The sequence below is a fragment of the Chelonia mydas genome, chromosome 1 (assembly GCF_015237465.2).
Source record: "Chelonia mydas isolate rCheMyd1 chromosome 1, rCheMyd1.pri.v2, whole genome shotgun sequence".
Classification (NCBI taxonomy): Eukaryota; Metazoa; Chordata; order Testudines; family Cheloniidae; genus Chelonia; species Chelonia mydas.
The window spans coordinates 229,732,548-229,745,225 of NC_057849.1; positions in this window are offsets into that span (position 1 = coordinate 229,732,548).

Consider the following 12,678-nt stretch of genomic DNA (forward strand, 5'->3'; position numbering starts at 1 on the left):
CAGACCTTAATCTCTCTGTTGATCTCTGCCAGTTGTGGTGATGGTTTTTGTCATGTGGACTGTAACATAAGCATATGCCATTAATGTAAGGCTGTAGCATGTTTTGTGTGGGTGTAAATATTCAGTGTAACTCTACAGCTAAAACTATCATGCTCTGCTGTTTTAACTTTTATTACAGGCACTACTTCATTACATCTCAGTTCCACTCATATCCCTTGACTATTAAAAGGACAGTTGATTTAATATTAAACGTGGGCTCAGAACGAACAGTGGGTGATGAGTAACTAAAGTACAGCAGGATGGTATTTTACAAAGCCTGCAGATGGTTTCTCATTGTCCAGCCTGATTGTGCTTTTGCAAAATAAGAATTTTGTTTGTTTATCTCAAGGTTCTGGACACATATGCAGAGAAATCAAACTGTGTTCTCCTAGTTTACATTCCCATTGAAAATCCTCATTAAAAACAGAATCTTCCATTATCTACATCTGGGGCTGAGCATACTTTAGGGGGGCAGATCCTGGTCCAGACTCTGGTCCCTTTGTACAGTTATGCCTCTTGTACTTCTCCCTCTGTCTTTCTGTATCCATCTATTGACTCTTGTCTTCTACTTAAATTGTGAGCTCTTTAGGGCAGGAGCTGTCCTTTTTTTTCTGTGTTTGTACAGCTCTTAGTACAATGGGCTCCTGCTCCATGATTAGGGCTCCTAAGTGCTATGTTAATACAAATAATAAACTGCAGCAAGTTGTCTCCAGCATTTCCTCAGGAGTTTTGCCTGTATTTGCCTTGCACTGTTGTAGCCGTGTTGGTCCCAGGATATCGGAGCTCATCCTCTCAGGCTCTGCAGCACCTCACCACTCTCTAGCACATCAGTGAGGAAGAAGGGCACAAACTGGCCCACAGGAATGTCGTTAAAATGGTTATTTCTTTCCACTTGAATAAATGGGAGCAAAGTCCATAGAATCATATGACTGGAGGGGACCTCGAGAGGTCATCTAGTCCAGTCCCCTGCACTCATGGTAACTAAGTGAAACTTCACATGGTAAAAATGATTAATACATACAGAAAAGAAAAAAAAAGACAAAAAGACTTCAGCAGTGGTCACTTTCTGATTGTTCACAGGAGAACACAAATCTCAGCTTTTCCTAGAGCAGGTGACCCACTGCAAAATATGGGAAAGGAGGTGATGGTTGGTGTGGGTTATAAAAAATTCCACAAGCGATCATCTTCCCCCTGAAGTGTGACATTTGATTACAGTTGTTCTATGCAATTTAGGACTAGACAGAGGCACAAACTGGATCTAGTTCTTAAAGTTTGAGCTTGGGCATCACCTCTACTTATGCACAGCTGTAATGATGTAATGATCATCTTACATTTTCAGTCCTCCAACCCCTGTTTTAGTCCTTTTTAGGAATTGACACACTCCTTCAGGACTTTAAAGCACAGTGTTCTGAATTTCTTTGAAGGGGAGTTGGCCCACTGCACTAGGAAAGTGCTGTCTGCTACATACCCATAGGAGGCTTTCAAGAGAGTTTGTGGAATCCCCCTCACTGGAGGTTTTCAAGAACAGGTTGGACAAACACCTGTCAGGGATGGTCTAGGTTGACTTGGTCCTGCCTCAGTGCAGGGGCTGGACTGGACCTCTCGAGATCCATTTCATTTCTCTATATTTCTATGATTCTGATTGTGAATGCAGTGTAGCTACTAAAGAACGCATGTGACTGACCTAAGTATGTAACACTGGTAACACCCCAGTAATAGAATTGTGTGATGTAAGTACCTGTTTTGTACATTGTCAGTATGTATAACCAGAGTGAATTTATTTTTCAGATACATTGTAACAGCAATATAACTAGTTACTGTAACTGTAGTTAATGTATAGGATTTTGTCCTAAGTACCTTTGGTGATATGTAGTAATTACAATATAATTAATGTATGCACATAAGAGTCTCAGACTCTAGTAAATTCCCCCTCCCCCCCCCCAAATGGGAGGGCTTTGCAAACATCTCATAATCTATTATGTTAATTCACCCATTCCTCATTAACAATTATGAGTCAGTTCCATACTGACTTGGCCTGAATTTAAGATAGACCCCGATTCTGAAGGAAGGATGGTGTAGTAGATGGATTGGAACTCGAGTGATCTGTATTCAGTTACCAGCTCAGCCATAGACTTCCTGTTCTCTTTTGGGCATGTCACTTAATCTAATCAGTGCCTAAATTTCTCCATCTGTGAAATGGGGATAACACTTCCCTATCTGACAGAAGTGCTGTGAAGAGAAAAAAAAAAATCCATGAACAATTGTGATGCTCTCAAACAGTATTGTGATGAAGGCCATATACATACTTAGAGTGTATGAGCGGGATCAAATTACTACACGGAAAAAAGTCTCCAAGGGCTGTTACCAGTCTCATAGGACACCTGATCTTTCCTTATACTCACCAGTTTTAAGCAGCCCACAAAAAGAGAATCAAAAATGCCCCAACATAACTTCATCAGGGATGACTGAGAACAATATAAATGAAAGCAAAGCTAGAAAGGTATTGTGCAGAATTAGCTAGTTAAAGTTGCTCACAAGAAAATTGCTAATGCATGTCTTCTGCAAACAATAACAGATAGCTAATGCAATTTTACAACCCACTTGGTGACAGCTGTTTGTTTATTATTATTTTTTTAGTAGAAGGCAGCAGAAGACAAAGAGAAAAACATCCCAAGTTGTGATGAAAGAAACTTCACAAAGTGCTCATTATTTGATAAGACGTCACACAAGATAAATTCTCCTGTCTAAATTGACTGTGGAGTAGGGGGCTGACAGAATCAGATAATGAGAGGCAAAATTAATCTATGAGGGTGCATGAAATCCTCCATTTACCTCTCTCTTATTGTGTTTTATGAAAGGAGCCTCTACCATTCTTTTCTTTTTGCTTTTTTCTTCTTCACTTTTTTCGCATTTGTAAATGAAGCTGGCTTTTATCTAAGTGATGAGACTTTGAAGTTAAAAAAAATAGCAGTTCTAAATAGATGCAAATTTGTGCTGGGGGAAAACCTCTCTCTCTCTCTCTTTCTCAAAAAAGCCACCAGTATCCAAAAATCCAAAGCTTTCAAAATGGGCCAAGCCAAAACCTTCAACACTCTGAACTGTATTTGAAACCCAGTTTGAGATCTGAATTGTGTATACTATTTTTTCCCATACTCATTCCCTAAAACTGACAGCCTGACATGGACACAGAAATGTAGTGCTGAAAGGAACCTTGAGAGGATAATTTGTCCAGCTCCTAGTGCTGAGACTGGACCAAGTAAACCTAGACCATTCCTGACCAATGTTTGTCCAACCTGTTCTTAAAAACCTCCAAAGAGGGAAGAATAGACAAAGTCAAAATGAATATTCTGCCAGGGGTATCTTTCTGGTTTCAAAATTTGTCTGTGATCAGCTCAGACTAAACCCTAGCAGGAATACAGAAGATGATGTTAGAATTTATATGGGAGCGGGAAGGGGAGGAGAGAGAGAAAGACCAAGAATGAGAGCAGATACTTTGTACAGACCCATTAAACAGAGTGGGCTAGCTGTTCTAAATATATGGTACTATTAAGCCAGCTGGCTCCAAAGTAAGTATGAACTGGTGGGTCTAACCCAGGCAACCACTGGGTCTTTACTGGGCAAGAAAATTGTGACAGTGTAAACATTGCGAGGCTACCATAAATTAATTTTCAAAAAAATCATGTCCTCCAGAAATTTACACATAATCTTAGCAAAGGCTGCTCTTTGGGTTTGAGAAAGAACTAGAGATAAGATCTATTTTATTTATTATTTATCCTATTTTAAGATCAGTTATTTTACCTCATCAGTGACACTCCTTGCAAATAATCCAGATCTTAACCAAAATTGCAGACCAGAGAGCTTCCAAGATTGGGAGAGCCATGGAATACACACAATTGGTCAGCTATTCAGTAAAGAAATGTTTCTATTTATTTTGAGATCAAAACTAACAGGCCCACTCTCCCCTGGTATTAGTGCTTTCAGGTTAGGCATTATGCTACTCAACTTCCTAGAAGACCTGTTTTGTACAGAAAGCTAACTTTAAGCGAAACAATGGCATGTGGTTATCAGGAAACAAAAATATATATAATTTATATCAATTTTTGCAGACAACTTTCCTAACAAAAAATGACATGCTGGAAAAATATGTGGCTATACAAATTAACTCAGAGGAGTGAGTTTGAGCTGGAAAAGAGGACCGGCAACCTCAGTGTACAGGACAATAAAAAGAAAATTTCTTTAACATACTGTTTTAGGGGTACCTAACATCAGTCAGCTTCAAACTCTCTCTGTGTATATATATATATGTGTGTGTGTGTGTGTGTGTGTGTGTGTGTGTGTGTGTGTGTATACACACATTTTATTTATATAAAGATAAATGTTGGAGAAATTGTGGTGAAACAGGAGATTTTATGCATATATGGTGAACATGTCTAGTCAAAGAGTATTGGGATGCGATCCACAACCAAATATCACAAACGATTAGATATTTATTACTGAATGATCCTTTGGTAATCCTGGGGATACCTAGTGGAAGTGGTCACTCAAAAAGAAATGAAGAATTGATCTCTTATCTGCTAGTGGCTATTCGGAGCCTCTCATTGAAAAAGAAAAATAGTCCAACCATTGAGGAATGGTGCAAAAATGTGGGAGGTTGTTGTTATGGAAAAATTAGCAACTAATTATGTACCCAGCAAAACAGAGGACAGATAGATATTTGGTTATCTTTTATTCACTAATCAAAGTACATTCACCTGCAAAAAAGCTAGCACATCTGTTCAATTTTTTGGAATATCAACATTTGATAGACATACCTGATCTGTTAAATGGGTACATAGAGATTTCAATCCATTTAATAAAATCACTAGACATAGGTGTTGCAATAATGGTCACTCTGCAACACCCTGTTAAAGAGAAAGAACTGATGACTATATTCTAGTAAAATGTTTCTTTAAACCAAAACTAACTGTAGTAATGATTGTTTTTTTCTGACAATCTACATGGCAAGGATTTGTAAACTTCCTAAATAAATAATTTAAAAAACCAAACCCCTCCAATGATGGGGCTTCTACAACGTCCCTTGGAAGCTTCCCATTGGCATGTAGTAGACGCCACTTTCTTAATGCCTTGGGCCAATCTCACTACAAAGAAATTCAGAACTCAGCCTTTTACAGCACAGTGAAGGATTGTGTCAATTTCCCCAAAACACTAAAGCAGGAGTTTAAGGAGTGAAAATGTAAGTTGATCATAAATCTTTGTAGCTCTGCGTAAGTAGAGACTATGCCCAAATTCAAAACTTTAGAACTAGATCCTAACTTTGTGCCTCTGTCTACTGCTAAAGTTGCACACAATGAGAGTAATCAAATGTCACGCTTCAGGGGAATTCTTTATAACCAAACACCACCTCCTCCTTTCCCATATTTAATATTTTGCATTGGGTCATCTGCTCTCTGAGCAGCTCAGATTAGTTTTCTCCTGTGAACCATCAGAGAGTGACCACTGCCAGAGATAGGACCCCGATCTTGATGTGCCAATGGTCTGTTGCAGTTTGACAAATCCTGCACTAATTTTTCATTTTAAATTTTGGGGATGGTAGGAAGGCAAGTTTCATGATCAATAACCTTTATTTTGTTTTATGGTGAGGCTCTTTTTAAAATTTATTTAAAGGAGTGGAGCTACAGGAGGGAGGTTGTTTGCTTACTCACATTCTAATGAATTTTCTTTCATCTCATTAAGGAAAAAAAAAATCTGAGCAGTCTCTCTTTAATGCAGAATGGAGAACACACTTCCTGGTTTCTGAAACATGGAGTTGAGGGGAATCAAGATGGTCAGGAAATGTCCAAAAATACATTCACAGAATTCTGAGGGAGCTTGAAAAATCCTCGACTTATTCCATCCAGTACATTCCTCACTCCCACAACAGGATCTTAATTTATAGTAAAGCCTAGGCACTAGACATTTCTGAGTATTAATCAGACACCCACTTTGAGGCTCACATTTTCAAGAGAGCCTACATTGTTAAACATAACCTTCAAAAGATATGACATTAAGCAGTAATTATCCAGTAGGCCCACCAGCTGCAACTTATCTGCCTGTGTGTCTATGAGGGGTAGGGGGGGTCAGTGCATACACCATCTCTTCAGCTCTGCATAGGCAGCCGTCCGCACACACACTAACACCTTACCTCATCTACACCCCCTGTCCGCACTCCCCTCCCACAGACTTGTCCTCTCTCCAGCACATACCATGAGTACACCCTGGGGTGAACGAATTATGCACAGGGCCAAATGTTGGCCTCAGATGCAAAACATGGCTTTTACTGAAGTCAATAGGAGTAGTACTTGTGGCACCTTAGAGACTAACCAGTTTATTTGAGCATGAGCTTTCGTGAGCTACAGCTCACTTCATCGGATGCATAGCATATCGTGGAAACTGCAGAAGACATTATATACACACAGAGACCATGAAACAAAACTTCCTCCCACCCCACTCCCCCGCTGGCAACAGCTTATCTAAAGTGATCATCAAGTAGAGCCATTTCCAGCACAAATCCAGGTTTTCTCACCCTTTCCCCCCCCCCCCCCCACACACACATACAAACTCACTCTCCTGCTGGCAACAGCCCATCCCCCTTTGAAACCCCTCTTTATAATGCGCATGATAATCAAGGTGGGTCACCTCCAGCACTAATCCAGGTTTTCTCACACACCCCCCCACACAGCTCCCCCTCCAAAAACCACACACACAAACTCATTCTCCTGCTGGCAACAGCTCATCTTACAATGTGCACAGCAATAATCCAAGTTTAACCAGAACGTCTTGGGGGGGGGTTTGCAGGAAAAAAACAAGGGGAGACAGGCTACCTTGCATAATGACTTAGCCACTCCCAGTCTCTATTCAAGCCCAAATTAATAGTATCCAATTTGCAAATGAATTCCAATTCAGCAGTTTCTCGCTGGAGTCTGGATTTGAAGTTTTTTTGCTTTAAGATAGCGACCCTCATGTCTGTGATTGCGTGACCAGAGAGATTGAAGTGTTCTCCGACTGGTTTATGAATGTTATAATTCTTGACATCTGATTTGTGTCCATTTATTCTTTTACGTAGAGACTGTCCAGTTTGACCAATGTACATGGCAGAGGGGCATTGCTGGCACATGATGGCATATATCACATTGGTGGATGTGCAGGTGAACGAGCCTCTGATAGTGTGGCTGATGTTGTTAGGCCCTGTGATGGTGTCCCCTGAATAGATATGTGGGCACAGTTGGCAACGGGCTTTGTTGCAAGGATAGGTTCCTGGGCTAGTGGTTCTGTTGTGTGGTATGTGGTTGTTGGTGAGTATTCGCTTCAGGTTGGGGGGCTGTCTGTAGGCAAGCACTGGCCTTTCTCCCAAGATTTGTGAGTGTGTTGGGTCATCCTTCAGGATAGGTTGTAGATCCTTAATAATGCGTTGGAGGGGTTTTAGTTGGGGGCTGAAGGTGACGGCTAGTGGCGTTCTGTTATTTTCTTTGTTAGGCCTGTCCTGTAGTAGGTGACTTCTGGGAACTCTTCTGGCTCTATCAATCTGTTTCTTCACTTCCGCAGGTGGGTATTGTAGTTGTAAGAATGCTTGATAGAGATCTTGTAGGTGTTTGTCTCTGTCTGAGGGGTTGGAGCAAATGCGGTTGTATCGCAGAGCTCGGCTGTAGACGATGGATCGTGTGGTGTGGTCAGGGTGAAAGCTGGAGGCATGTAGGTAGGAATAGCGGTCAGTAGGTTTCCGGTATAGGGTGGTGTTGATGTGATCATCGTTTATTAGCACTGTAGTGTCCAGGAAGTGGATCTCTTGTGTGGACTGGACCAGGCTGAGGTTGATGGTGGGATGGAAATTGTTGAAATCATGGTGGAATTCCTCAAGGGCTTCTTTTCCATGGGTCCAGATGATTAAGATGTCATCAATATAGCGCAAGTAAAGTAGGGGCGTTAGGGGACGAGAGCTGAGGAAGCGTTGTTCTAAATCAGCCATAAAAATGTTGGCATACTGTGGGGCCATGCGGGTACCCATAGCAGTGCCGCTGATCTGAAGGTATACATTGTCCCCAAATGTGAAATAGTTATGGGTAAGGACAAAGTCAAAAAACCAACCTTCCACACAAACTTCCTCGTGGCTGGATTTTACTAAAACTAGACAAGCCATTTACAACGCACACTTTACTTCTCTACAAAAGAAAAAGGACACTAAACTTTCTAAACTACTACAGGCTACAAGGGGCCACAGCAATGGTTCCCTCAACCCACCCAGCAATATTGTTAATCTATCCAACTATACTCTCAGCCCAGCAGAAGCAGCTGTCCTATCTCGGGGTCTCTCCTTCTGCCCCTCCACCCCCTCGAACATGATACAGTTCTGTGGTGACCTAGAATCCTATTTTCGACGTCTCCGACTCCAGGAATATTTCCAAAATACCTCTGAACAACATAATGATCCACAGAGGCCTGCCTACCAACATTACAAAAAGAAGGATTCTAGGTGGACTCCTCCTGAAGGTCGAAACAGCAGACTGGACTTCTACATAGAGTGCTTCCGCCGACGTGCACGGGCTGAAATTGTGGAAAAGCAGCATCACTTGCCCCATAACCTCAGCCGTGCAGAACACAATGCCATCCACAGCCTCAGAAACAACTCTGACATCATAATCAAAAAGGCTGACAAAGGAGGTGCTGTTGTCATCATGAATAGGTCGGAATATGAACAAGAGGCTGCTCGGCAGCTCTCCAACACCACTTTCTACAAGCCATTACCCTCTGATCCCACTGAGAGTTACCAAAAGCATCTACAGCATTTGCTCAAGAAACTTCCTGAAAAAGCACAAGATCAAATCCGCACAGACACACCCCTGGAACCCCGACCTGGGATATTCTATCTACTACCCAAGATCCATAAACCTGGAAATCCTGGGCGCCCCATCATCTCAGGCATTGGCACCCTGACAGCAGGATTGTCCGGCTATGTAGACTCACTCCTCAGGCCCTACGCTACCAGCACTCCCAGCTACCTTCGAGACACCACTGACTTCCTGAGGAAACTACAATCCATTGGTGATCTTCCTGATAACACCATCCTGGCCACTATGGATGTAGAAGCCCTCTACACCAACATTCCACACAAAGATGGACTACAAGCCATCAAGAACACTATCCCCGATAATGTCACGGCTAACCTGGTGGCTGAACTTTGTGACTTTGTCCTTACCCATAACTATTTCACATTTGGGGACAATGTATACCTTCAGATCAGCGGCACTGCTATGGGTACCCGCATGGCCCCACAGTATGCCAACATTTTTATGGCTGATTTAGAACAACGCTTCCTCAGCTCTCGTCCCCTAACGCCCCTACTTTACTTGCGCTATATTGATGACATCTTAATCATCTGGACCCATGGAAAAGAAGCCCTTGAGGAATTCCACCATGATTTCAACAATTTCCATCCCACCATCAACCTCAGCCTGGTCCAGTCCACACAAGAGATCCACTTCCTGGACACTACAGTGCTAATAAACGATGGTCACATCAACACCACCCTATACCGGAAACCTACTGACCGCTATTCCTACCTACATGCCTCCAGCTTTCACCCTGACCACACCACACGATCCATCGTCTACAGCCGAGCTCTGCGATACAACCGCATTTGCTCCAACCCCTCAGACAGAGACAAACACCTACAAGATCTCTATCAAGCATTCTTACAACTACAATACCCACCTGCGGAAGTGAAGAAACAGATTGATAGAGCCAGAAGAGTTCCCAGAAGTCACCTACTACAGGACAGGCCTAACAAAGAAAATAACAGAACGCCACTAGCCGTCACCTTCAGCCCCCAACTAAAACCCCTCCAACGCATTATTAAGGATCTACAACCTATCCTGAAGGATGACCCAACACTCTCACAAATCTTGGGAGAAAGGCCAGTGCTTGCCTACAGACAGCCCCCCAACCTGAAGCGAATACTCACCAACAACCACATACCACACAACAGAACCACTAGCCCAGGAACCTATCCTTGCAACAAAGCCCGTTGCCAACTGTGCCCACATATCTATTCAGGGGACACCATCACAGGGCCTAACAACATCAGCCACACTATCAGAGGCTCGTTCACCTGCACATCCACCAATGTGATATATGCCATCATGTGCCAGCAATGCCCCTCTGCCATGTACATTGGTCAAACTGGACAGTCTCTACGTAAAAGAATAAATGGACACAAATCAGATGTCAAGAATTATAACATTCATAAACCAGTCGGAGAACACTTCAATCTCTCTGGTCACGCAATCACAGACATGAGGGTCGCTATCTTAAAGCAAAAAAACTTCAAATCCAGACTCCAGCGAGAAACTGCTGAATTGGAATTCATTTGCAAATTGGATACTATTAATTTGGGCTTGAATAGAGACTGGGAGTGGCTAAGTCATTATGCAAGGTAGCCTGTCTCCCCTTGTTTTTTTCCTGCAAACCCCCCCCAAGACGTTCTGGTTAAACTTGGATTATTGCTGTGCACATTGTAAGATGAGCTGTTGCCAGCAGGAGAATGAGTTTGTGTGTGTGGTTTTTGGAGGGGGGGCTGTGTGGGGGGTGTGTGAGAAAACCTGGATTAGTGCTGGAGGTGACCCACCTTGATTATCATGCGCATTATAAAGAGGGGTTTCAAAGGGGGATGGGCTGTTGCCAGCAGGAGAGTGAGTTTGTATGTGTGTGTGGGGGGGGGGGGGAAAGGGTGAGAAAACCTGGATTTGTGCTGGAAATGGCTCTACTTGATGATCACTTTAGATAAGCTGTTGCCAGCGGGGGAGTGGGGTGGGAGGAAGTTTTGTTTCATGGTCTCTGTGTGTATATAATGTCTTCTGCAGTTTCCACGATATGCTATGCATCCGATGAAGTGAGCTGTAGCTCACGAAAGCTCATGCTCAAATAAACTGGTTAGTCTCTAAGGTGCCACAAGTACTCCTTTTCTTTTTACGAATACAGACTAACACGGCTGTTACTCTGAAATAGGAGTAGTGTGCATGCCCTGGAGGGCAGAAGATAGCTCCTACATTTAGAAAGTATTTAAATAGGAGAAGTTTGAGATGATTGTTTGCTTTTAACAGGCAAAGTTAGAGAGGACATTCTTTTTGAATCCTGATTCCTGCAGAAAGGAGACTAGGACTGAGGAACAAAGCAAAGGGAGTTAAAAGTTCTGGCTAAAGAAAAAAGTGTTTGGCTCACAATCTCTCTCTCACACACACACAGACACAGTTTGAAGTGATTACGCAAAAGGAAAACTGCCAGCTGAGAGCTCAGGCCTGTCCAAGACTCAGAATGATCTTTCAGCTTTGTCTACATTCACCTCCCCTCTTCTCCTCTCCCCCCAGATGCCCACCACTACTGCCATCAGTCCAGGTCCACAGTAGCAGCAACAGTTGGGATACTAATGCAGGCAGGGTTCTCCCCACTTGCTGATGTTTTTAGACACCATTTCAGAGTAACAGCCGTGTTAGTCTGTATTCGTATTCTGTGCTGGAAATGGCTCTACTTGAGGATCACTTTAGATAAGCTGTTGCCAGCGGGGGAGTGAGGTGGGAGGAAGTTTTGTTTCATGGTCTCTGTGTGTATATAATGTCTTCTGCAGTTTCCACGATATGCTATGCATCCGATGAAGTGAGCTGTAGCTCACGAAAGCTCATGCTCAAATAAACTGGTTAGTCTCTAAGGTGCCACAAGTACTCCTTTTCTTTTTAGACACCATGTTACCTAGCCTTGCTCAGAGCAGGTGAGCATGAGATGGCTAAAATAGCACCACCTGCCAGCACCTTGTAGGGCTCTAGCAGTTTTGTGAAATAGTGGTAGTGCTAGTATAAACAATTCTCTACTTTATGCCAGGCAGAGTGGAAGGGCCCAGGATTGGGGAGTGAATAAGATCCACAAAGGTGGTTTTAAGATACTTTTGCCCCCACCAACTCTTGGACTGAACACCTCTGGCCAAGCTATTCTGGTCCAGACACTATGTAAATCAATTTTTGACAATGCACTAGCTTCCGGTTATTTTATTGTTAATAACCAACCAAAAGGAAGTGCAAGAGAGATGGTCAGAAACTAACCCCACCTCCCTAGTTTTCACAGTGCATGGCAACTTCACCTGTATTCCCACTCTATGGTCCCTCGAGGGCACCCACCTCCCAGCTCCTCAGCAGTCTTCTCTCTTGGGTGGTGACTTGCATCTCTCCCCCTCCTGACCAGTGTTATTCCAGACTGCCGTTTCCTGCCTCCACTGTGATAGCTCCAGAAAACCAGACTGCCTAAACAGGCCTGCACCTGCACTTCTCTTTCCCTCCAGAGATCACCCCCACCTCCCACCCCTAACTCCAGTGGAGCTCTCCTAGGAGTCCTTCAAACCTGACAAAGAGGTTTCTCCACAGCTTTAGCTCAGAAACAGAATCCCCCATGAACAGTGCAGTCTTTCCTTTATACAGGTTGGGCTTTGATTTTGAGACTCTGGGAAATACGTAATCAGCAGACAATAGTTCATTCCTCAGGGCATAGCTTAAAAAGGCTGGGTTTTTGCATAACCAGAGGTGGGGAATTTGCATCCACCTCCGGCTAGATGGCCCCAGGAAA